The sequence below is a fragment of the Podarcis filfolensis genome (assembly GCF_964270895.1).
Source record: "Podarcis filfolensis genome assembly, chromosome: 1".
NCBI classification, from domain to species: domain Eukaryota; kingdom Metazoa; phylum Chordata; class Lepidosauria; order Squamata; family Lacertidae; genus Podarcis; species Podarcis filfolensis.
Genome location: NC_139604.1, coordinates 69,988,906 through 70,016,512, shown reverse-complemented (window position 1 = coordinate 70,016,512; position 27,607 = coordinate 69,988,906). Strand labels below are relative to the sequence as shown.

Below are 27,607 nucleotides of genomic sequence, written 5' to 3'. Positions count from 1 at the left end.
CCTACACCCATGCATGTGTGCAAACATACAGACCACAAGCACCACACGGGGCATGTTCCCATTCTCTTGCTCACTCTCTCATACACAAGCACTCCTCCCCACAGCATCACTGTAGAAGTGATGAGTAAACTATCCCGAAAGAGGCAGTGTATCCAGTCCCACATTGCATCTCTGCTATGGGGAGTGAGAGGAGAAGTATCTCTTGATCGCCACAGATTATTTTCTGTTGATCAAGGGAGAAAGGGAAACTCCAGTCTCCAGATCTTAAAGGGGGGTGATATGGCTCAGCATCATTCCTTATCCTTCTCATTAGATCAGTTTGATAGGCAAGATATGACCTGAGTCTACATTAGTGTGCTGGACTGAGTGGAGGAGTCACATGAGGAGTGGAGGAGTCACATGAGCTTCCCAAGCACAGGTTCAGAACTTCTACTAGCTCCCTTCAACTGAACTATGAATGCTAAATGGGGAGCTATATGTCACCTGCATACTGGTGACGCCCATGTTTAACCCATGGTTTAGCACTGTGGAGATTTAAATGTAATCCTGCAACAAATGTAAACCAAAGGCATGACACAGAGCAGCATCGTTCTGCTCAAGAAACTACAAGGACTCTTTAGAAGAACTGCCTATGTATAATGAGAGTGAGTCAAAACAGCCTAGAAATTTCCGGAATGTTCTTTCTTAGAGCTATGGATGCTTCTAAGTAAGAGGAATCTTCTCTCACAGCACACAGAAATGAGTTGTATGACCTTTTTAAAGCCTGTTTTTTTCTTCCTAATGTTTCAGGATCCAGTTGTCAGAAATCCCAAATTATATATTTCTAATATTTTTCATGATTTCCAAGGGAATCTGCTTTATGAGGTTTGTAACATTAAATATGCCTTCTATGTGGCTAAGACAGGGTATGTAATTAGTGCCCCTGCCTCAGAGAATACTGGACAATGTAACAACCCCCCCTGTCCAGCTATTGGTATGACCCAGTAAGCTGACTCCTATATTGCTATTGCTGTACCTCCCGTTATTTTTGTGAGAAACAGATATACTGTAAGCCCATACCATCATATATCTTGTGGAGAGACCTTTTAAATGCTTTTGGTTGTCTTATACATGACTTACATTTAGTCACTTCATTTTTATCCCAAAATGCACATGCGTGTATTGAAAAACCATGATATTCAATGGCCCTCAGTTACTACTGCTCAGCTGCTTAAGCAGATGCTAGAATGTTATTTTATGAACACATCTTTTGTTCGCTGTTTAAGACTTCACACTCCCACACACTTTAAAAGTAGGCCTTTTTTTAAAAAAAAAAAAAAGGTTCTTGCACATCTGCAGCTACCACTGAAAGTAGCAGACAATGAAAAACCTGGCCCAAGATCAAGCTGATATCCAAAATTATTCCCACATTGGAGGCAAACTGCAACCCTTGCTTAAACCCAATTTTACAATACAATGATCAGTTATTTCCATTCACTACTCTCTTCCTTATTATTTGAGATTGTGCAGTTACTGTGCCAATCCACAGCACTATACTGCACTGGAACTCTTAATGGAAACATGTGTTATATGTACAAGCATACTACTGGGAAAAGGGATTTGATTTTACAAACTCAAGTGTGTGATTTTTTTTAAAATAAAACCTTTTTTTATACCTTGATGATTTGGCATCCACTATGGACCAGTAAATGCTTAATCTCAGCAGCATCCTCCCAGAAAGCTGCCTTTTGATTTTTAAGGAGTTTAGGCTTTTACAGTTGGCTCAGTAGGGTTACGACGAGAGTGATTTGTATCACAAAGTTTCCCAGGCCTGCTTTAAAGACTTTGCAGAGGCCCTTAAAATTCTGCTGGTCTTTTCTCGTGAGATTTCTAACTAAGTATCTTGATACAGCCCCTTTACTATCAACATATTATGAATTTGCCACAATTAATTCTTGTAACTCTCATAGAACTAGTTCTATAATAGCCAGTATCCAGTATACTCACTATAATATTAGGTTTCAATATGAAATAATAATATCTTAGGCATTTTGGCATTTGAACAGCTCAAATAATCTGGCTTTTGGCCGTTTCCTTTTGGTGTCCGCCCTTATGTGGGTGAAGTGCTTTTTTTACGCTGTTGGGGGATTTTTTCAGATTAACACTTTTAATTTGTTTTGTTGTTTATATATTTTGTATTAGACTCCTTATGTGTGAAGTGATTCAAAAACTGAATGAATTACACTGAACTGAATTTTTCATCAATGACTTTAACACCCATGAACTCAGGCACACAAACCTAACCTTAGAAACACAAGTTCTACAATCAACTACTATTAATATAAACTGGGCGGGGGAGAGAGAGAGAAGTTAGGAAATGCCATTTCCAGCCATTTTGCCTTCATATCCTGGTCTATGACCCCATTGGGAGTTTCAATTGATTTTCCACACCAGGTGCTTCTTGCATAAAAATGAAACATTTTTAAAAATCCAGCTTATTTCTACTGTATAAATTACCATTCAGAATTGATGATCTGTTCCTTCAATTCCATGGGCTTTGCCGCATCTAGGTATATTATTATTTCAGTGTTTTCTACTGTATCTTTAAGGTGCTCTGAGTACCTTAATTGAAATTGTAGGGTTTTTAAAATGTATTTTAAATTGTCGTAACCCTCTCTAGGACCTTTGGCTGGGTAATAAAATAAAATATAATAATTCTTCAGATAAAATACAAACACTGTACAATAACATTTTATTTGCCTGCTTTTAAAATTAGATATTAGAATAAATGTGACGTTAATAATGACAAGGAATTTTTAAATGATGGCACACTGATCTGGTTCAGCCAAAATGTTAAACTATAGTTTAATCTAGCATGCATGACCCTTCAAGTTTGTGCATTCTGCCCTCCCCTCCTCTGGTGTGGCTTTTGTTTCTGTTATCCATCCATTATCATTTTGCCTCAGGGCCCAAACTGTATTTAAACTTAGCTGTGGTTCAGGGAAACACACACCAGAACCATAAACCATGTTTTGAAGTTGGTTGGTTTTCTTAAACCATAGCTAAGACTCTGATGATGATTTATTACCCTCCCTTCACCCTTCAGGTTCCAGGGCAGGTTACAATTTAAAATAAAACATTGAAACAGTTTAAAACAAATCATAATCAAAATAAAAGTGTGGGTCCTCTATATCTATATCTATCTACACACAGAGAGCAAACTGAGTTGGTGGACTGCCATTAAAAATTGAGGGAAGCGAAAGTGCATGACCCTATAGCTCATCATGTAGCACTAAACCACATGCTAATACTGTTTCCGACTAAGGTCACTGTGTACCTACAATCTTACATTCAGAGACCAGCCAAGATAAAACAGGCTAAGTGTAGCTTCGTTTAACACAGCCTCCATTACGCCTCTGAGTTCTAGCTGATAGGATGCAACAGTGGGTGAGGACTATTGCCTTCATGCCCTGCTTGTGTGAAAAGTCACCTGGTTGGCCACTGTGAGAAACAAGATGGACCCTTTGGTTAGTTCAAGCACAGCTCTTCTTATTTCCTGAGGGATCACCTCATAGCATTCTTGTAACAAGACCCACAACCACAGGGCAACTGACCATCTTGCCTTCAGGCAATAGGCTATTTTCATGTGGTTGTGTTGTAGGCATGCCATGAGATAAACCATCAGAAAAGAACCCCACTTGAGATGCTTGCACCTAAGAAGCAGGTTGGTGGGGGTGACAGGGCTGGTAAAAATGAGGAATAATCAATAAAAGTGAACTAGTTTTACAACATAACCATCCTGGCTCCTGTCTAACAAATTGAGACAGAGGCTTTTGCTTGGAAATAAGATAGAGGTGTTTATTCCAGGAAGTGACAGAATAGGCTCGGCAGCAGACACAGTTAGCAGGAGACAGAATTCAGGGAAATGTCAAAGATGTGGGCTCTCCTTCCTTGGAGGTTTTAAAGCAGAGGTTGGATAGCCATCTGCTATGGATGCTTGAGTTGAGATTCCTGCATTGCAGGGGGTTGGACTGGTTGACGCTTGGGGTCCCTTCCAACTCTACAATTCTATGGTTCTATGTCCCAACAACCTTTCCTGCCCCTCCCACCAAGCTGCGCTCACTCATGAGACTCTTCTGCCTTGTGGGGAAATTGAGGTGTAGGGGCGGGTGCATCTGCTCCCATCAAGCCTGGTTCTAGGTGACAAGACTGCAACCTTCTGCCCAGGCACCTGAGTAAAACCTTCTCCAGCCTTCTTCTTGCTCCACAGGAAGGTCAGAGGAGGAAGCCAGCATCCTTGACGCTCTTCCAAAGCGACTGACATGGAGGGGTTACAGGGAGATTCCCACCTCCTCCAGCCCTTTCTTCCCCCATCAGAACCTGCCAACCTAAACCCAATCCCAGCAGCACTGTGGGGCTAGTGACATTAATGATTATTAATGGACTCTTGGGAACATCTGACGTTGTCCTTTTCAAGCAATCTTCTCTTTAAAAAAAACAAACTCCTACATCTTCTGCTGATTGAATAGGCATGCAAACATTCACAGGCAAACGCAGATCCAAACTCCATTAGTTGGTTGTGTTTTTTCATGGAGTTTTTGGCTGAAGCAACTTTGGCACAGGATTTGAAACTATTTTTGGAAGCTTTGAAAAACATCCCAGGCCTCTGCTTTTTATTATTTAACACACAATATCTTTCTTTCTATATATCAAGCAAGACAATGCTATCCACTCAAGTCCAACTAACTTTCACGTTACTGCAGGGCAAAAAAGAAATCATGATTGAGTACAGCTGGGGTGGGGGGGAGTCTTCAGAGAGCCTTGGTGCATTCAGAATAATTGAAGCCTTCCAGGTTCAAATCCCCAAGATTCTTATGGAAAGGCAAACCTTTTAAAGCAAGTTCAAACTGCAGATTATTTTCTGCCTCTAAACATTTCCTATAAGGGCTAAGGCAAGTTAATGGGATTCTCTGAGGCTACTGCGAGCCTTCACACTTATGACCCATTTAATTTCTGAGTCTTCTCTAAGGAGCTCTTAAGAACCGTCATTTAGTGTATACCTAAAAATATCATGTGGGATGTGGCCCCAAGGAACTGTACTATGTGACTAGCATCCGATGCCAAGTCATGAAAAATTGTCTGGTCCCATGAATGCTTACATGGGAATATGTCCAACTTGATTTCAATGAGACTTAGTTCCAGGCTTAGTTTGCAATATGTGAAATCATTATGGACTGGTCACACACACAAAAAGAAAGGCTTTTTTATCATCATCATCATCATCATCATCATCATTGTTATTATTTCACTTTATTATCTGCCCTTCACCATCAGGCCCAGGTTAGACTAAAACAATTTAAAATTCAGTATTAAAAGCAGTGTTTTAAGCTGTTTCTTGAGTCCCTGTCAGGGAAAAAGATGGGATATAAATAATGACGGTGGTGATGGTGATGATTAGAAGCAGCATGTCTCTGAATACTGGCCACTGAGGAACAACAGCAGGAGAGGGCTATTGCTCTCATGTCCTGCTTGTGGACTTCCCAGAAGCATCTGATTGGCTACCAAAGGAAACAGAATGCTGGACCTACAAAGGCCCTAGGCCTGATCCAATTGGGTTCTCGTGTTCCCTACGGCACTATTGTCACAGAAAGAATGCTGCAGAGCTATCCCAGTTCCCAGGCAGCTGAATCAGAATGGGTAACCAAGGAAGCTTCACTTTTTGTGGCAGAGAAACAACTAAGCAGAAGAAGAGAAATATTATGAAGGGGTATTGTGGACCAAGTGACTGCAGAATAATTATTGACAAACTTTCTTTGATCTATCAGGAAATTGGAAAGATCTGCAGCAAATTGGTACCATAACACACTTTCCTTAAGCCTATAAATCTGGATAAGGTAAAAGGAACCAAGTATTGGGGTGGGTGGAAAACGAAGTCTAACACACTGGAGCTGTTCTTTTAAACTTAATTATAGGCTTTCTGAGGAGTTGCAGATTCAAACTTAACTAGTGTTCAAATGCATCCATCAAGTCCCAACTACACACATAAACCCACCAAAATATATATTACCCTGGCTCATAAATCAATACAGAAATTTGACTTCCTTGAACTTTTCAGGCCAATAGTTAATGATTATAAAAGCATATTGCACTCCTCACCAATCTGGCATCATCCAGATGTTCTGGACTACGACTCTCATCAGTCATGGCCAATGCAGCTGTATAAGGTGCATTTGGATTTTAAAAAAAATAGTGGCAGAGTTTAATTTTTTTCCTTACACAGAGGAAACCATCTGGTGAATATATTATACCTGTCTAGACTTTTCCAACTTAGGCACTAATTGTATGATAAAATATTAACATACTTAGTAAAGTAACCAGTTTAAGCCCTGGCATTCTTCTGGAAATGTATACTGTCAAGGATGTGAAGGTGACCCAAACAGGTGTGTTTTTATTGTTAGTCAGATCTTGCCAGAGTACAAACCTAGAGACACAGACAGACACTTTTTGGGTTCCAGCTCTTTGTCACACTCTAACATTATCAATGATTGGAACAGAAGGTCCTCCTATGCAGATGGAACAGGCTCAGTCACATTAACTTCTGTGGAACAATTGAAATGGCTTCAATCAGCAATACCATTGGGGTGGAGAAACCTGCTCTGTCCAAGAAACAGGAAGCTCCTTTAGCTTTCCACCCTAACTCTAAGTAAAACACTACGTTTGGGGACACCATTGCAATAGGGACAAAGCTTGTCCCTTCTTCCATACCAGACATTGGGTGGGCAAGTGTCCAAAGAACAATACAGAAAAGCGATGCAACAGAAAAGTGATGCATCTCCCATAATTTCCAGAGTACACAGATCTCTCTGTTCCTCTGACACGTACATGTACAATAACAGTAATAGAGAATGGCAGTGAGATAGTGCCATTCCCTCACTACCACCAAGTCTTGACAAAATTGGGATGCGGGGAATTAATTCACAAACAACTGCTGGATTCCACTGAGGAAAAGAAAGAGGATGAATACTTGCTTCTATTTGTGGAATATATATGTTTTATTACAGTGGCCTGGTTCTCACGACAAAGGGCTTTGAATTATGGCTGAGGGATGAGGAGATGGGTCAAGCCAGCAGGCCTCACTCCCACGAGCCAAGTATGACAGGTGGGTAAGGCAGCCGACCTCTCAGTCACTTGACATCACAACGACATCTGCTGGCCTGCTTCACAGCACTTTGCAAGTCACACTGATCAACTCATCAACAGTGCTTTCAAAGCTTGCAAGCCCACTTTCAACCCAGTCACATCTTTACCTGACCAGCACCTGGTGTCATGTGACTTCAGGTGCAGGGCAAGTGGGAGTTTCTGGGCCTTAAAGACTTCGCAAGCCAAACATGGGGCAGGGGACCTGGCCAGCCTAATTAGGTCTGTCGGCCAGAATTTCCCCACCAGTGGCTTACTGGGACTGCATGAATGCGATGTCTCACAGAAAGGTGCTCAGTCGCTTTGGTATTCCCCCAGGTCATTTCTGCTCCTGCACCACAGTGAGCTATGCCAAGGTTTTGCTTAGGATGGCCATCTAAACACGGGCTTGTGATTCAGCTCTCTCCTCAGTGGCCATGAGCTGTGGCCAAAAAAAAGTCGGCTGATGCCAATGAACCTGGGTTACAGCAACACAGTAAGTCAAACCATGGCTTTGCTAGGTGTGGCACTAAAGCAAAAATGACTGGGAAGGAGCAAAATGGCTGTGCCTCTCCAGAAGCCCGCACATTCATGTGGTCCTGGCATAATTTGGTTTGCAATATTGTGCAAACCGGGCCAGCAGCGAACTTCTACCAGCTTTGCAGATGCAGCAAACCTTTCCTAAATTTATTGTGTTAAGCAACACGTTGGCTAGTCAAATTGAGTTGTTTTCACTATTCTTATCTCCACAGTCTAAAATATGAATAACTGCATATCAACAGATGTTTCTAAGAAACCTCATTAGTAGACCCCTGCAATGGCAGACTAAAGCAGGATCTTTATTAAATCTTTATCCAAGAAGATGCTATTCTTACTGAATTGATTATTCTTACTATTTGAGCATGAAATCCCCAGAGACACTATCAAATCCTCCTGATTTACTATAGGAAGTAAAAAAAAAGAAAGATAATGTTCCATAAGGCATGTCCTTATAAAGTCAATTCAATTCAATTCAATATTGTCTAACAGAAACATAAAATTGGTTGGTTTTTTTAAGGATCCAAGAATGCCACAAAAATAACTACACATTTTACCCAGAAAAGAATATATCTGGAGTCAATAACATAAACTATCTTTGAAGTAGTGGATATCACGGCACACTTGTTGAAGTTTGTGGTCTATTCCTTAGGAGTTTTGTAGCACAGTGTCATTAGTAGGCTAAACATGCACAGCTCTTTTTCTCCATAACACCTGAATCAGGAGAGGCTCTGCAAGCTCCGCCCCAGGGTCTTAACGCAATGGCGGACTGGATGAGAGCCAACTGAGTCTGAACCCTAGGAGGATGGAGACCCTGTGGGTAGGTGGTTCCCATGTCTGAAAGACAGACTAGTTGCCTGATGTAGATGGAGTACCACTCCCTCTAATAAAGCAAGTACACAGTTATTAGGTATTCCTGGATACAACTTTGTCATTGGTGCCTCAAACCTCTATGGTGAGGAGTGCCTTGTACCAGCTTATTTATTTATTTATAAAAAAATATTTCTATACTGCTGTATTGATTTTAAAAAATAGAAGTTGTTTATAGCAATAATACATAAAATATACAATAAATACTATATTGGAAAGTTTAAAACAGGCAGTAATTAATCATTGTGGAAAGATGTATTAATTGCCTGTGTAGGACTGGCAGAATAGGAAAGTTTTCAGCAGGAGTTAAAAAGTTGACACAGAAAGTGCTTTCTGAATCTCTACTGGCAGAGTTTTCCACAGGACTGGGCTGAGACTTGGTCTCTCATTGTAAGCAAAAGGCTGGGTTTCTTATTGTTGTAAAATGAGCCTCACCAACTTGGGGAGTAACCATATTCCTCAGTAAATAATTTCAGGGATCAAGCTGGGCTACAAAGCTTGAACCTTGAACCTGCTCGGTAGTAGATGGGCAGCCAGTGCACTGCTTTAACAACAGTGTCACATGTTCTCAACCAGATGCCCCCACCCACAGTCTGGCTGCCACATTCTGCACCAGCTGGAGCTTTCAAACCAGACCCAAAGGCAGTACCACACAGAGCGCATTACAGTAATCCAGCCTCAAGGTTACCAATGCAAGGACCATAGTGAGCAAGATAACCCTGCCCAGGAACAGCCATAGCTGGCGAATCAGATGAGACTGGTCAAAGACACTCCTAGCCCCAGAGGACACTTGGGCCTCTAATTCCACTGTTATAGTGGCCCAACTGGCCTCAAGTCCAAGTCAGACACTTAGCGCTACTGCTCCTATCTATGCTCTTCCAGTGGAGACTCAACAAGCCTCCTTGCTTTTGACCTTCAGACATCTCTTGAAGACGTCTCTTGCGTCAACTTCTCGTTAGCCAATCGCCACAATGATTACCCACATTTTAATTATTTTTTAAATGGCATTTTATGTTTCAACAATGTACACCACCCAGATATATGGGAGTATAAAAATAAATTTTGATCTCCGTCTCATTTTCAGCGGCTTTCCTGGGTGTTGTTAAAGTCAACCTGGATGAAGACAGGCGCTGCTTGAAGCAGGTGCCTAATTGCACAGAGAGATGCTGACATTGTTTGGGCTCCTGGCAGAAACTCCACTGAAAGAATAATGTGTGAAGCCGTTTGGAACTAGCCCTGAACTGCTCCCATTAGAGGGAGCCTCACCCAACGACGTCAGTTCCAACAAACAACCTTTTTCCCCCCTAGGAAAGAATACTCATCTTTCTCTCTATATATATTTGGTGCAGAGCCTTTCAGGAAGCTGGCAATCAAGCAGTGTTGGGGAAGAGAGGCCAATGCTAAACAAAACATATGGCTTAGGGGACTACGCTTTTTTGAGAGGGAAGTAAGAGGCACTTAGGCAGCAGACCCACCTCCTCTCATTCCCTATTCTTTACCATGGAACTTTGCAGGTGCTAAATGGCCTCTGCTGCCTGATCATTTTACACATGATTTAGCCCAATGATTAGCCTCTCTAATAAAATGAACCGGGCAGTTTTTGTTGTTGCTGTTCTTTTACTTCTGGTGGCATTACTGCTGAGGTGGCCAAAATTTGCCAATCCTGAACTTGTGAACAATGTAAGCTCACTCTGAATGTCAAAGCATGGAGGGCTGGAGCCAGCTGTTATCTGGGCACAGGGAAATGCACACACAGTTTTTCACGCTGTAGTTACTACTCATAATACTGGTTTTTTTTAAAAAAAAAAACCAACAACAACAACTGAGATTTTCCTGTGGTTTCAAATTAAAATATGGTACTCTTACCTAGGAGTAATATTTTGCATAGTAAGCCAAGCCATCATCTCTAACCTGCCGGGCCTTAGGTCTGGTTCAAATATGCAGGTACATTCTTTTAATTTTTCTATGCTTTGTGGCAGGCGAAACAATGCCATTTAAAAGTGATGGATTTGAGGTGATGTAAGGAAACATTAAAATTATCTGCGATATTATATTTGTAATAGCCCACTCAAACATGCAAGTCATCATTTAAACTGTGGGGGATTTTATAGTTTTGTTGGTTGTTATGTTATGTATTCTTGTGTTTTCATACTGTAAAGCACCCTGTTGTCCTAGGATGAAGGGTGGTATAATAGTAATAATAATAATAATAATAATAATAATAATAATAAGGCATTTATCTACAGATAACTTTTACAACTCCTTTCAAATATGGGCTTGGAAACTTTACAAGCAACAAGCCAAACAGAAACCTGAAGCACACAAGGTATTTTAACATGCTGCGACCCTATGCTGACAAAATACAAAATTGCAATATCAAGCTAGTTGTCTGAAGTTACTAACAGTGCAATCCTAACCATCTGTACTCCACAATAAGTCCTATTTAATTCAAGTGGGCTTCCTCCCAGGTAAGTGTAGCTTGGGTTACTGCCTAAATAATGTTTACAACTCACTCTCCTCTATAGACTACTGCCAATAGTTGCCTTTCCATTTTGTCTGATGAAGTAATTTATAACTTTGTTAGTTTGCCTACTCTTATGCTAACAGAAGTTGATCTAATATGTCTTATCTCTCTTTCTCTATCTGAGAACTGTATCACACATTCCATGTAATCTGTAAGTGATATGTAGGCAGGTTCAATAAATCTGCTTGCTTCTTTGCTATAGGCGAGTGCCCATTTCCCTTCTAGTGTGCAACTCCAGCTAAAATATGCTTTCCCTTCTGCAAGTCAAGCTTTTGTAAAATTATCTGTAAAAAGCACTAGCAGCTTCTCACTGATAATTTCTTCAAACACCCAACAGGAATGGACAGCAACCACTTTATTCTCCATGGAGGAAACAAAGAACAAGTCTTGGATAATAAGCAAAAGCAAAATTTATTGACCACTTTGTGTAGGTATTTGCTGTGATGGTCACATACATATGAGCCTTTTGATGCCTTCATATGTGCTCAGAACCTGTGGCCAAATATGGTGTACCAAATAAATACTTGCACATGCACAGCAAATGGCCAGCTGGGGCTAGTATCACTTATTTATTTAAAGCATTTATATACTCTTTTTAATTAAGGATTTCAATCTGTTTTACAAAAAGTTAAACAATCAAACAAACACATGACAAACAGCCAGCAGATAAAAGTGTAATTAAAAGTCATAGTAAAAACTTTATATGAATGCCTGGCCTTAAGATACAGCAAGGTTGGTAGCAGGTGCATTTTCCATAGGAGAACATCTCACAACTGGGGTGCCACCACTCAGAAAGCCCCCTCTCTCACAGAAATAAGTCTCACCACTGGTATCATGTTAATTAACCAACTTGTACTTTCTATTTCTTCATAAAGTGTGTGAATAATTGCTACAAAATACATTCTCACACAGTAAAGTATTCAGTACTGAGCAATATTGTAAAAAATGATTAACAGGTGTCACTGGTTCACTTTTTTTTTGCAAAACATTGCATAGTACAACAAAAAGCTGGTTTGGGGCATGTTTATTGGAGATTTTATCAAAGTGTTGAATTCCAGAAATTTTTTTTTGTCTCATAAAACATCAGCAGAATGCTGTTCTTCAGAAAAACACTCTCAGGAAGATCACGCCTCCAAAGAAAATGAAAAAATGTTGAGAGCATAGCAAATATCCTTACTTTTAAAAATATATATATTACCCAATACAAGCATAAAAAGGTTGGCATTTTTTTATCATCACCGTCCAAAAATTGAGTCATGCCTATGTATGCCAAGTTTATTTTTCATGTATTTTGTTTTGTTTTAAAACTGCTGTTCATTGAGTGAAATCCCAGAAGAGTTTACTGTAAAGCAATATAGGGTTATATCCAGTAACACCAACCCATTAGGACAAGGACTTCAACTTGAGCCATGGAACTTCCACTTCCTTTCCTCCCCCTGCCATCCACATCTGCTCCAGAGGTTTTGGGTGTTTTTAAGGGAGGGGTGCTTTTTTGCATGCTCTCTCTCTCTCTCTCTCTCTCTCTCTCTCTCACACACACACACACACACACACACACGTTGTATAACATTTGAGGGATGCGGGTGGCACTGTGGTCTAAACAACTGAGCCTCTTGGGCTTGCTGATCAGAAGGTCAGCGATTCAAATCCCCATGACGGGGTGAACTCCCGTTGCTCTGTCTTAGCTCCTGCCATCCTAGCAGTTCAAAAGCACACCAGTGCAGGTAGATAAATAGGTACCACTGCGGCGGGAAGGTAAACGGCGTTTCCGTCACGGTGTTCTGTTGCTTCAGAAGCAGTTTAGTCATGTTGGCCGCATGAGCTGGAAAGCTGTCTGTGGACAAATGCCAGCTCCCTCGGCCTGAAAGCGAGATGAGCACCGCAACCCCCATAGTCGCCTTTGACTGGACTTCACCACCCAGTGGTCGTTTACCTTTTACCTTTTTTAAAACATCTGAGGTTACAAATCAGAAATCCAAGTACAAATTCAGCTGAGATCACTGGTGACCTTAGGTACAGTATGTCATCTCACAGGGCAAACAGCTGCACTCTGAACTTCTTGGGAGAAAATATTGTGGGGACCAGGATACAAAAACATAGTGCCTACAAACAGATATCGGCATATGGCCCAACATGAGCCCGCCCATGATGGACTCACTGGGCTATGTGAGCACACACTAAGCCATTATGAAGAGGCCTGGGCACACCTCCCATTTCCACCAAATCCTACCCACCCCCCTACTCTCAGTCAAGCAACACAAGCTCCCATTTCTCATAACAGCCTGGCAAGGTACCCTAAAACAAGGGACAAAGGGAGAGAAAGGCAAACACAGATTGATGAGGATCCTTCCGCAGAGGCACATTGTGCATGCAATAGGCTCAAACACCCATATTAAACAAAATAGGAGAAATCCATCTATATTAATCACATTGGACAAAATAGATTCAGGCTATTGGGGACTTCCCCACCCCCACCAAAAAAAGAAGTCATACAATTAAATCTTTACTAAGTGAGAAATCAAACTTAGCATACATAAACATGACTCAACATTTAGTAATCTCTACCAAAGGACAATTCAGTGGAAAAGCCAATTAAAGTAAGTTTTGTTTAACGTAAACAAGCTGCTGCCTTGGCCATATGTCTTTGTTCTTGTAAATGTAATCCCCCGGTTCTCTACCCTAGACTGGAGACTTTGAAATTCCTCTTAAGGATAATAACAGTAGACAGCACTTGAATGCTCCCTTTGAAGCACGCACTACACAGACTTTACTGCTGACCTTCAATTTTCAACAAGATTAATCCCAGATCTACAGTTGGGGTAGTCTAAACGTGATTATCAATCACAGTTGGTTTTTTGCATTGTTGTTGACCATTTCAAAATATGCTGCAAAATGGCAACCGGCAGGATATGAATTACCTGTTCAGCGTTGCATTAATATTTTATGCATAATATGGTCTTTATCTCAAAATGTTTCGAAGGCCTTTTTCTCCCCTACATATTTTATTTACTCTGGAGTAGTCAAGGATATTTGTCGCCTTGCTCTGTACATTGACCAGTGTATAATTACAGCAAACTAAAAACAGTCAGGGGGCATTCAATATTGAGCCAAAGGGAGCTTCCATAAGACCACAAGAAAAAGAGATGAGCACAATGGGTAGGCCCTGGAAATGTAACAGTTTGAGAGAGAAAAATGACTGGATTCTTTGGGAGTAAATGAGTGGATGAATGGTGTCAATACTGGAAGGGGTGGAGGCTATCCCAGAAGTTCCCTACCAAAAAGTAAGCACTTGTAGAGGTAGAATATGCTACACACCATTTAGTTAGAGGTGGGCAGAAATACCTCGGTAGGAAAGCACATACTTTTGAATACAGAAAGTCCAAGATTGAGTCTCCAGTTACTCATACTGTATAGCAGTACTGAGAGACACTTCTGCCTTATTTCTTAGAGCAGGCATAGGCAAACTCGGCCCTCCAGATGTTTTGGGACTACAACTCCCATCATCCCTAGCTAACAGGACCAGTGGTCAGGGAAGATGGGAGTTGTAGTCCCAAAACATGTGGAGGGCCAAGTTTGCCTATACCTGTCTTAGAGCATCACTGTCAATCAGCTAAGTGGACCAATGGTGGGACAGCATGAGGAAGCGTCTGTCCTCTTATGTCCCACATAACACTTTAGGCTAATCTGAAGTATAAACAACATGAATATGCAGACAACTGGCAACAATGATTGGATAGCTCAGTCAGTAGAGCATAAGACTCTTGATCGCAGCGTTGTGGGTTCAAGCCCCATGCTGGGCAAAAGATTCCTGCATTGCAGGGGGTGGGATGAGATGACCCTGGTGGTCCCTTCCAACTCTACAATTCTATGTTTCTACGGTGACATTCTCTTCAAACCTGGGCAGGCAGCAAGGGAAAACTGCTTAGAGGATCAGCATGAATTCTCCAAGCCCAATATCATCCCCAAGGAGCCTCAAAATTTGCCAAAACGTATGCTCCTTCACTGGGACGCAGGTGGCACTGTGGTCTAAACCACTGAGCCTAGGGCTTGCTGATCAGAAGGTCAGTGGTTCCATTGTTCAGTCCCTGCTCCTGCCCACCTAGCAGTTCGAAAGCATGTCAAAGCGCAAGTAGATAAATAGGTACCACTCCGACGGGAAGGTAAACGGCGTTTCCGTGCGCTGCTCTGGTTTTGCCAGAAGCAGCTTAGTCATGCTGGCCACATGACCCGGAAAAACTGTCTGCGGACAAACGCTGGCTCCCTCGGCCTATAGAGCGAGATGAGCGCGCAACCCCAGAGTTGTCTGCGACTGGACTTAACGGTCAGGGGTACCTTTACCTTTACCTTACACTCCTTCACGGTTCAGAAAGACTGCAAGCAGAGTAAATAGGATGCACATTCAAATAAGCATCTGACTAAAGAGGTTGCCTCGCTGCAAATCACTGCTTTCAGTGGCATGTGCAGTTAGCTTCCCATCTAAATACATGTTGCAAACCTGATGGGGGTTATACATTCAGAGGTGCATGCCATCTGCTTTACCCAATGAGTCCTTAAAAATGAGGAAGGCACACAGCCTTTCCAAGTTTAAAGAATCGTGGTGGAAGGGTCCTGGGATTGGAGGATGAGCAGCTTCTCTGAAGCAAGTTCACTTCACTCTAGGTGAGTTTAATGCATTTATTGTAGTTTTCTATATTGATTTCACTGTTTATTTATACAACTGTAGCACAGAAGTGAAAACTACATGGTCTTTTTTTTAAAAAAAAAAGTTAAAAATTACTGTGTATTTGTACAACTGTGGCAGAAAAGTTTAAAAAATTAAGGGTGGAAAAAAGGAGATGTTACATGAGTTCCTCTAATCCTGGGAACATGACTGGGGATTAACTGAACTGCCAAGACTTCACAGAAGTAACAAACGATACCAGATGAAAGCTTGCCTCCATAAGCTGTGTCAACTTCATTATGCTGTTTGAAATATATTAGCGCCAAATACACTTTCCCCTCCACAAACAGTTAAGTTCCCCACCCATTCGGGGTTTAGACATAGCAGCCGAAGTTGTATCATCACTGGAACCTGAGGGAGGAAATCAAGAAGCTGAGCAAGTTTTTCAAGCTCCCTTCCACTATTAAGTTGTTATTCCAAAATAGTTTTTGCCCAGCTCAAAACTGCAACACTTTTGCTCTCTCTGTCTTACAAGAAAAAAAACTGTGCAGTCCTGGGAAGATGACTCATTAGTAAATCCTTTTCTACTTGCCGAAAACCTGCCCCTCTTCATTAGGAACATAAAAGATAAAAGCTCTTAAATGGCATTAGCTGGAATACGCCTACACACAGTCAGTACAAATAAATTAATTGTACCTGGCCTCTAACAGCCAAAGTGTAGCAGGAACATCTTGTTTCATTAACAAATTAAACTGTAATAGAGTATCAACACTCCTGTTATGAACATAAACATTGTTTGGCAACTACAAATGATAGAAATACAAGGTGAATCCTCTGGTACCTACATCTTATAGCAACGAAATGTACCATATTAACTGCAATTAAAATACTTTTCAAATACGGTACTGAAAGAAATGCCAAACCTACCATTGAACAATTCTGAAAGTTCAACAAATGACATGTACTAGGTGTAAAGAGATTTTAAGTGAGAAGAATACATAAACTGATTTTTTTAAAAAAATGAAAAAAAGAGGTTCTCAAAGCTAACAAGGTACGCATCATCGTGATGGCAAAATAGATTTTAGATCTATACTAATATTCCTGGATCTGGGGGGTTGCTTTACAACTGAACACACTGCAATCCAGCATGTTCCTTCTGGAATGTTCCTAGGTCTTTAGCATGAGAAAGCTATGCAGGACCAACCTGAAAAACAAGTTCGACTCAACTAGCCCACAAGCTAATTTTACACCCTCCAACGCACCTTTCTAAGATTTCTTTTGTGCAGACAACTTGTGCAATCCAGTCCCAGGCAATTACTTAACTAAATGCCAAGTACTCTCTTCATATGCCATACATTTTTAAATATATATATATAAATTTTCATTTAAAAATCAAAAGAGATCGCCATAAAATGATAATAAGTGTTCCACCATATTAAATAAATTTTCCTTTATTCCCCCTTATGGGAGAATAAAGATAAATTGTGGAAAATTTCGATCACCACAGAGATTAGCATCCTGATTTATTTATTAAAGCCAATGAGATATTTGCCTTTCACTTCAGCGCAACTAAGGTTTCAGCCACCACTGCTAAATCAAAAGCAGTTCTGATCCTTTTGTTGTTTCATTTCCAAGAAACACAGCACAATGTGATAAATAGCATGTGTGGGTATGGGTATACATATATATTCTAATATACAAATATCCATATATGTCCTGAGGCACCAGCCTTGAAAATAAGGCTGCCCTTGCTATAGCAGAGCAATTGAATGCAAGTTCCCCTCTCCTCCCATCAGCTATCCCCTAGCAGCATTTATTACATCAGAGGGTAGCAAAGGGAGGAAGGGAAGGGAAGCAGAGCCATTACATTGGTGCAGCTGAGAGACCGGCATCTTTCAGTTTCTCATTTCCTTGAACTGCGTTCATTTCCAGCTGGCAATTATAAGAAGGAAGGAAGAACCAGCACCCAAGATTGCATTCCTCCTCCTTTTTCCTTTCGTGTTCTTTCTTTTGCATGGGAAGCCTCAGGGCAGGAGGCTTATGACTGATCCGTACAAACCACTCCAGGGTCTATTTTGGCTGACAAACAGGGTATAAAAGTCCTTCAAGTAAATACGTCCACAAAAGGTATTACCAATAATAAAATTGCACCCATAAAACAAATTCTCTGGAATGGGTAATTGATGACTTGGCTCATCGTACATCAGCCGCGGAGTGGCATCGACAAACAACATTACATTATTTGGGCATGGATCCTGATCCAGGGACTTACCTGTGCATGTGTGCATCAAAGGGCTTTATCTGTCCTGTTATCTAATACTGATGGAGCTGTTTTTTTTATTATACTCCCAACTCAGGATCACTTATTGAAGAAGGAAGGTTCAAAAACTAATTTTAAAGGCAGTGATAAAATAAGTGCTTTGCACATGTCTCTTTGCTTTTCACTGTGAACGGCAGCTACTGTGCAGGAATGACAGAAGCAGGGCCAGAAGTGTACCAGCAGGACAGAAGGTTGGACCAGAACTTCCAGTCTCTCTCTCTCTGCCATGCGTTTTCTGCAATATGGCACTAGATACTACTGCAATAAGCTATCCTGAAGCTTTCAACCTGGAACACTGATAACTATTGCCAAGTTATTTTTACATATATACTCTTCAGTAGTCCAGAACAGCTGCTTTACGGCATGCAACTGAAGACCAAGAAGTACCCATTTTTTGGTATTCTTAAGAACACAAGGAGAGATATAAAATGTGAAATCAACCACCCAGGCTTTGAAAATAAAATAAATACTTGTTGGCAAATCTGTGGTTGAGTGTACAGCATAGAACTACAGCCAGGGTTTTATCCAATGTTAATTCTTCTCAGAGCAGACCAGTTGAAAATAATGGACATTACTAACTTAGTTCCAGTCAATCCAGTAGGTCTACTTTAAGTAGAACTTAGTTGGATGCAACCCATTGTGACAAACCCTTTGCCTTTGCACAATCCTCAGTTATATCCACTAGTCCTCTGTAAGGGAATGCTGACTGCATTGCTTCTCTTTGCAGCCTAATCCACACCCTCCAACATTTTGGGAAGGCAATTCAGGGCATCCCCACCAGCACCCCCACCCCACTGACCCAACTGCTCGCCTCCTCCCTGCTGCTGACCCCTTCCATGTTTGGTTGTTAATGCATAGATACCCACTCCAGCTATTTATATAGAAGTTTAAAATGGCATGAATTATCTTTCCTGACAAAAAGAAACAAGAGGCAACAGCAACATGACTCCCATCTTCAACGTGACCCAACCACAACCCATTAAGATGAGGCATGTAATGTCTGATATGTAAGCATAGCTCTCCTTTCTTTCATGGGGTTAACACTTGCCCCAGGGGATGACTGTGCAATACTTTTGTTGAGTGATTACTGTTAAAAGGAAGATTCAGCAGCAAAAACCCACATATGCCTCTAATAATGTGCCTCTGCATAATTTAAATGTGTATTCTGTAATGTGACTGCAGTAGTTAAAAGAGAGAGAAACATGCAGAACAAAAATCTAGTCGTATTTTGTTATACATGCAACCTGCCTTCTGCTCCCACCATTCTGGAACTAGCTCAGAGAAGAGAGGTCTGCACAGCAGATTTGAGTGACCATAAACAGCAGCAGAGGCTCAAGAAAGTGGCCATATTGTTTTGTGATTAACATATCATTAACCCACCATGAGCTTTTGAGATGGGGTCCTGAAACTGAATAAATCACCAAATAAATAAATACCTATGATCCTGAAGCTCTTTACTACAAGTGCATGCCCAAGCATTTAAGCATAAATACCTCCTCCTCTATGCATCTCTACCTTCATTCATATGATGGGCAATCTTCACTAATTTGGGATTACTGCTTGCAAAGGATGAGACACTTTGGGATGAAGCCATTTTGCAGGTAAATTCTGGCAACAATCCCAGAGGGGGAAAGTACCGTATTTTTCCATGTATAAGACTAGGTTTTTTCCTTAAAAAATAATGTTCAAAATTTAGGAGCGTCTTATACATGGGGGCCATCTCCCCCCATTTTCTTAAAGAAGAGTCCCCCAAAATAGGGGGTGTCTTATACATGGGGGCATCTTATAGATGGGAAAATACGGTAACTCCTGTGTGGATAACACCTGTGAGCAACTTTGATTTGATGAAACCACACTAGTGACAAGAAACTCATTTGGATTTAATAGGGATAGTCCTGTAAGAAATGAGTTCTTTGCTTCTCAATTCCTATTCTGTTTCCATATACAGGTTCAAAAGTGCCAGGTGGAAAGATGAAGTAATAAAGAGAGCTCAGCAGAAACCTTATTCCAAAATTCAGGCACCTCTGTGCAATCCCACCACATGTGTCTATATGTACCAAACATGCTGTAGCCCCACCAATACAGTGAAGCTGTACCAGGGAAAGCTGTTGCAGAATGAGGTGCGTTTGAGCTGACAAAGACCTCTATGGAGGCTTGGCCTACAGACCATGCTGCTGATTGTCATCCGTCTACATGTCCCAATTAGAGTCCCACCATGACTTTTGGCTCTGGGCCCCAAAGGAGGACATCGATCAGAATTTGTACAATATAGAGACCAGTCCCTTTACAGAAGTGTGGTGTATCTTTAACCAATCATTCAAAAGCAGTTAATTCTCTAGTAGCATCTCTTTTTTGTAGAGGGACAGATGAAAATGGACCTCAGTTCACTGCCCAATATTCAGGGAAAGGGCTTATCCTCTACAGTCATACCTGGTTTCATGGCCGGGATCCGCTCTGGAGCCCCGGCCGCTAACCGAAAAGGACGCAGGGCAAAGCACCACGCATGCGTGTGGTGCTGTTTGCGCTTCAGCGCATGCGGCAAACCCGGAAGTAACCCGTTCCACTACTTCTGGGTTTGCCGCGGACATTCGCCAGAATGGACGCTAGACGAGACGTCCATTAGTAACATATACAGTAACATATATATTACTGTATACATGTTTTTATACCTGCCATAGACAAAGGAACTGTTTCTGTATAACAATCCATCAGGTGGTATAGTAGACAGGATGTCCACGATGCTATGTTGTAATACCTATCCTTTTTCTGAATGATTATGTAGTGACATAGGTTCTGAATGGTTTAATGTAGACAACAGAAATTTTTGACTCCCATTTGTTTAGCTACAAAATGTTTGTGGGTGTCACACTTGGGAGGATTACTAAGAAGTTGTTTTTTGAGTGAAAAGCATATGAGCTCAGTTCAGTTCTGGTACTCAAAACAAATTATTGTGCAGAATTCTTTAATTATAAGTGCATTTCTTTTATATCTGACTCCAGGGCATCTTGGGATTCTAGTAAAGATCAAAGTAATCCCATACACCTGAAGTCTGGCCTCCCTTGTTGTACGCTTACTTCAAGCTGTGCTACTGATGCACAGATTTTTTTAAAAAAAACAACAACAATCCGCTTAGTTTAACAAAAACAAAACATTTTATGGTTTTTCACTGGTATGAAGAAATGTGTTCCTTGTTCAAACTATCTTTCTGAGGCTGCAAAGCTGCAGCTAGTCATAACCAGGCTTAATTTAGTAGTGAAACAATTTCTTCTGCCACTGCTGGCTAGAAGCATAAACCTATTTCCTGGGTCAAGGAGAAATGCACACTATAGAAAGAGCAATTCCTCTATCCATTGAATCCCAGAGGGCCTCATTGCTATAAAGTACATGGCCTTTGTCAACCAGGTTACCTAGGAGTGAAAGTTATGTCACATAATCCGCAATTCTGTTCCATACTGTATACCATCTGGAGCCAAAGTCAAAAGCTAATCTGATTTTTCTGTTGGCTTTTTTTTTTAAAAAAAAATAGTGCCTACTCAGGTTGGATATTGTATGCCATCTGGCAAGAGAAAGCGTTTATTCACATCTACTGCTTGCCTGCCTATGAACTGTTCACAAAACCAACAGCATAACCCTTCATTTTCTTAATTTAAGAAGGTTTTATAAATTTAGGAAGTGTGTTTTGTATGAAATCCACTTATGGAGTTATCCAGCCAAACAACGTCATGCACCTCAGCAAAGCTCTTTCTTGGAACTCAGTGTTTTGCATGGACAGGGAAATGAATATTATGACAGAGATAAGTACTGGAGAATCAATGCAGCCGCATGCCCAGATAAAATAACTTTCAATCATGAATTACTTTATAAGGAAGAAAAGCTGGTTAAAAAGTTATTGTGAGGCATACAGAGCAAACATTCCCAAACCATGTTTATACTGAGCTTGCCAAAGTCAAAGTAAAAATTAACCTTTTATTTTATTCCATATTCATTCAGATTTTCAACCTATATCATCCCCCAAAGGATCACAGGTTTCATGGCATCAACTAAAATCAGATAAAACAGATGGGGTTTCCAGACAGAATAATGTATTGTATACTTAAGAGCACATTTACATATTTAAAACAACAGGTTGAACTCAACTAAGTCAGATTTAGAGTAGACTCACCGAAATCAATGGACATGGCTTGTACCTCTGCTACAAAATGTGAATGAGGACACATATCTTAGTGATTAGCTTTTCTGAAATGGAAGTGGTAATCTATGATTTGGCCCAGCTTTTGGTTTGTTAATGAAAAAGCACCAATTTAAATGAACAAGTGCCATTCATAACTGAGGGTGCCACTTCCATCTTCAGCTTTGGTATACTTTGTACCTGCATTCTGAAAGTAAAAAGTAAACCAGATTGGGTTTTTTATTCTTGTTGTTGTTGTTGTTTACCACTTACGCAAAAAAAACGGGGTGAAAAACAACAGCAAACCATCATTGTGCATGGGTGGGCAGGCGTGGAAAAGCTAGAAGGGCAGAAGGAAAATTCTTAGTTGGTTATCCCAATTTACATAGCACCTTTGGGGGGGATCAACTTTATGCAAACACATCAGGGTAAGAGGTCTATATGCCTGGCACATCCTGCTTCCATCTTGAAAAGCTCTTGATATGCAGTTACCATAATCATATCCTCCAAGCAGTGCACAGAGGGGATGGTCATTCTTTCTGGCACTGGAGCATTAAGTGTTTAGCTACCATGGTTGCATGTAGAAGCCAGTCATTTTGTCCCACCATTAAATTACATGCCAACCCTTTGGAACCTAGCAAGATAATTGGAACCTAACAAGATATTTGGAACCTAACAAGATATCTACGAACCTCATAGGCTTCCCTAAAACCGTACTGCTGCAGCTAACAACCTCCAACCAAAATGTTGTAATTTTAAGGCAGAACCCACTTTACAATTGCCTACACACTCTGTGATTCCACACACCCCTATTCAGAAGAAAGCCCTGGTGAGATTACTCCCAGCAAAATGTGGATGGAATTGCCACTTGACAGTTGGCTCATCGGAACTCACTTAGAGCAAATCTGGCCTTATATAATCTAGGCAAGACTGTTGCCCAAGGAATTTGTTCCAATGAAACCATGCAGTTTCTCAGCTACAGAGAACCACGAGATGTCCAATCAAAATGCTAACCCGGTGCTTGTAACAGAATTTATCTGTTAACTTAACTCAACTTTTTCCACTCTAAAATAGTCTTTTTGATGTGTGGTGACCAGAAATCTACATGCCAAATGGTCGTACCACAAATTTGTATAGAGAGGGGGGAGAGGCGGCAACCATTTTGTGTGGGGGTTATATTCCTGTCCCCCACACGTTGGCAGAGCATGCATTAGTCTGTTCCTCCCCCATTCTGCCCTCTTCTGGGTCCAAAAGGACCTGCATTTCAGTGGTCGTGTGTCAACTGGACACACAAAATGACCACCGCCTGCACTCCCAGAGAGGGGAGAAAGATAAATAAATTATGACACTAGCAGTTTTATCTTCAATTCCTTTTCTAATGGGATCCGTAAAATCAAATTTGGCTCTTTTGTGCCTGTCACACATTGCGCCAACTTTTCATTGACCTACCCATCACAGCTCCAAGATGTCCAGTCCGCACCCTATTAGTGTATATGTGAAGTTCAGATTGCTTTCCCCGAATCTGCAATACTGAATACCTTTGCATTTTATTTTTCATTTTAATTACTAATATTGGTGTATATGAGAGAGTATTTCAATAAAATTTAAACATGGCACATACATTTATATAAAGGGAGCCTGTTTCTTTTAAAAGTGCACCATCAGTAGTGAAGGCAGGCTGGTGAAAGAAAGAAAAAAGACCCAGCGGTGGACAGTTCCTCATTGTGCAACCAATCTGGACCACATTAGGTCCTAACGTCTGAGAAGTGCTGTGCTACCCAAAAAGTTCCAGATGTTTGAAGTATTTAGTAAGACCCTTCCATCTACAAGACCCCAAAATCTTACATGTATGGGTCAGTATTTCTGCACTGGCTCCCCCTCCCATTTGGAAAGGGTTATCACATTCCCCATACTGCTCCACACAAGGTTTTTGCAAACTTCAAAAATTTGGAAGCCAATCATCATCACACAAGATGCCCCACAGACGAAGCACTGTAACAAATGAGCAGAAACTAATCTCACAATTTATAATGAAATTCCCATTGCCCAGTTGATAGCTTCCAACGACAAAGCAGGAAAAGGAAACAGGAATGTTATCAAAGTCTATTAACGAACGATAAGGAAAGCAAACCTGTTATTCATGCTGGGCAAAGAAAACGATTCATTCACAATGAATCCTGTGAAACTAGGAGGTCAGGCAGTTATGTTTTCATCTGGTTTCCTTTTTTTTTTTTTTTACTTATGGTGGAAGCATATGCTGTTTCACACATTACCTGAGGTTTCCACAATGTATATCACGAGGAGCTACAGCCAAGCCCTTTAGCACTAGTGTCATTGTAATAACTGCCCTGAGAAGTGAATTCTATCTAGCTAGGGATCTGTACGATTCGCCTTAAGCATTCAGGTAAGCAGGAACCTCTTTTTTAGTCATTTAGTCGTGTCCGACTCTTCGTGACCCCATGGACCAGAGCACGCCAGGCACCTCTTACTTCATGATTAAACCAGAAGCTTCTAATTAACCACAGTTTCCTGTTTAGCGCAAACCACCAAACTATGGTTATCAGCTTCAGAACAAGTCAAAACAAAGTTTAAGATAAATAATCTAAGTTTAAATTAAACTTAAAATTTGAAATCCTGGCTCATTTCAAAGTTAGGAACAAGAGTTCCCTTGTTTAGATGAAAAACAGAACTCCTGATAATTAGTGGCTCCATAGTTTAAATGGCAAAAGGGAGGTGCATGAGGGGTGGACAGGCCAAAGACTCATCTGTATTTCAGTTATAACACAGATACAATCATTTAACAGCAAAAATATCTGTTAAATTTTTAAGCACTGAAGGGAAAGAAGACCTATGCCCTACTTCAAGGGAACAAGTTGGTTAAGATATAATCTCCCTTTTCCCATTTCTAAGATGTGCAGCAGAAAATTCTCAGTAAACTTTTAAAAGCTAGTACATCTCAGGCTTAAGATGATTTTCGCAATCTTCTAATTTCTCCACAGTTTGAGGAATTTTCTCCCCTCAATTATTATTTTTTTACGGTTTCTTCCAAAAGGCACATCATTACAGAGTTAGATATCAGGTGATTTGGTCTGATTGTGACACTCATTGTGACACAAAAATCAACCAAAGGAAATATCCCAAAAGGCGTTTGGAAGTATCTTTAATTAAAAAAAAAATCCTGCGAAGTACAATGTATTTCAAGCCACATAAGATCTTTTCTCAAAATCTACAAAAATACACAAATCTGTTTATTATTAATTATTATTATTATTAATTATAATTTGCATCCTGCTGCTCCTCATGCGTGAGCCCCGAGCAACAAATACCATATTTAAACATAATAAAAGCAGCAGGCATCACATCACAGAAAAATAAATCAACAATCAAGCACAACGATACATGCAATCAGCAACGTAACAAAATTTATATTCTAAGTTAAAGGAGCCACCTCAATAAACTGCAAAGTCCCTATAGAAAAGAGAGTTTAAAAGTGAATTTGGAGGTAGGGGTGAAACAGTGAACTGGGATTTTTTCCTGGGAAATTAGAGTAATCTGAATCTTTTAAAATTGAGTTCTGTAACTGGGGAGCCACTGCTGAGAAGGCACTACTGAATGTAGTGAGACTTCACATAGTAAGAAGTGTTAAGTCTAGTAAATTCATTTTGCACCGCAATCATGTTTGTCACAGCCAAACTAGTATTTCCCACAGTAAAGGCAAAAAGCATGAAAGAAGCTGCACACCTCAGGTCAGTGTGCATGTGGTGGAAGGAGGCAGAGTCAAACAGGGCTCCTGACTACACTTGCACGACATGTTTGCAGAGTCACATCTGCCTTTCACACTCGGTGTGTTTACTTATAGTAGCATTGCCACAGTAAACATGATTGCTGCACAAAGTGTGAAGCAGGTCCTAGTTAATCTTTTGGCCGAGTTTTTTCTTCAATGAACATGCTTCACAACCGAGGCAATCCCATTTTAAAAGGAGTTGTCTGCCAGAGAAACGCATGGCTTCCGATAACAAAGCAGTGAAGTCATCTTGGACAAGTGCCATCAGGCAGGCTTTTCTTATGTGTAGCACATCTGCACTCTGCCCGATGCATACCATGCCCATAAACTGAATTGTTATTAAAATGTAAATATAACAACAGGCTCTGATTTTAAGAAAAATAAATAAATGGGGTGGCCCAAATGCCAAGCAAAAGATTCGCCTAACAATTACAATCTTTTTCTCTTCCCCCCAAACCAAATCTTTCGTTTGATTTTACACATTCTCAAAGAATAATATTGTATTTATCACCCTTTTGTTATAATAGTTTAGATCTATCGGCACAATTTTCTCCTTAAAGGGAATGCAGGATCGGTTTCTAACAAACGTGCCTGACTTAAAGTGAATTGGCTGGCGCTCTTAACAGGAAAATTGAAGCGTGTCAGTTCTTTCGTTTCTCTTTGGGAGAAATGAGAAAAAGTTCAGATGCACAGATAAGAAAACGTATAGCAGTGTAAACACTTCTCTTCTGTGGAAAGTCCAGTTCACCAGGCCGCAGAGTGAAGCTGAGTGTTTTGTTTTGTCAAGCTATCTATGCAGGAAAAACCTTCGCTTTACTTTCAGTGGATTGCAAGCACAATCTGAGGATTGCAAGCACAGATTAACACGCCCTCCTTTTTTAAGTCATACTACGGTGGAACTCAAGATTTTTGTTACCTCTGCCCGGCCTGCACTATGATCCTTTGAAAACTTTCTGTAGCAGCCATTAAGATGATTTTGGAATGACATTTGTGAGCAAACTGTAATCCAGATTCCCAGATTCTTTGATTGGCAGATACAATTGAGCAACAGACATTTAAACTTCTTTTATCAATAATTCCTGCCAACAGTTATCTAAAGATTCCAAACAATAATCAAGTTTGTAACTCTTAGTTTTGATTTCACTACCCAAATTGATTATCTATACCAATTTATCTCAATTAAACAATGCATTTTAATATTTAGATTTTATACTCTACGGAATATACTATCATCTGATTCAATATAATTCCATATACATATGAATATGTAATAAGATATCAATTTAAGCCCTAATGTCCTCTCTCCTAAATCTTTACTGGTCAGAACCCTACTCTTTTCTCCCCATCTCCCAGCCTGTTCATTACTGTCCTGCATTTCTTGGAAACATCCTCAGTTTGAGGTGAGAGTCCTAACTCAACCATAGCTGAATAGCCAAAAATCACAATTTTATTACTAGTTCATGTTGCGCAAATATTTGCACAATTTTTAGATGGCTGAATAAGCAAACTTATGTATTTTAAACTTAGAAAACTTTTTAGACTGACTCTTACAAATAGTTATACGGCATGTATTTCTATTTATTTTTCAG

The 27,607-nt window shown here is 40.5% G+C and overlaps 1 protein-coding gene across 38 annotated transcripts in view; it reads right to left on the bottom strand.

Annotated features, from left to right (window-relative positions):
• TEAD1 (TEA domain transcription factor 1) overlaps positions 1-27,607 on the bottom strand; it is a 173,117-nt gene that overhangs the window by 116,798 nt on the left and 28,712 nt on the right. The window lies entirely within an intron of this gene.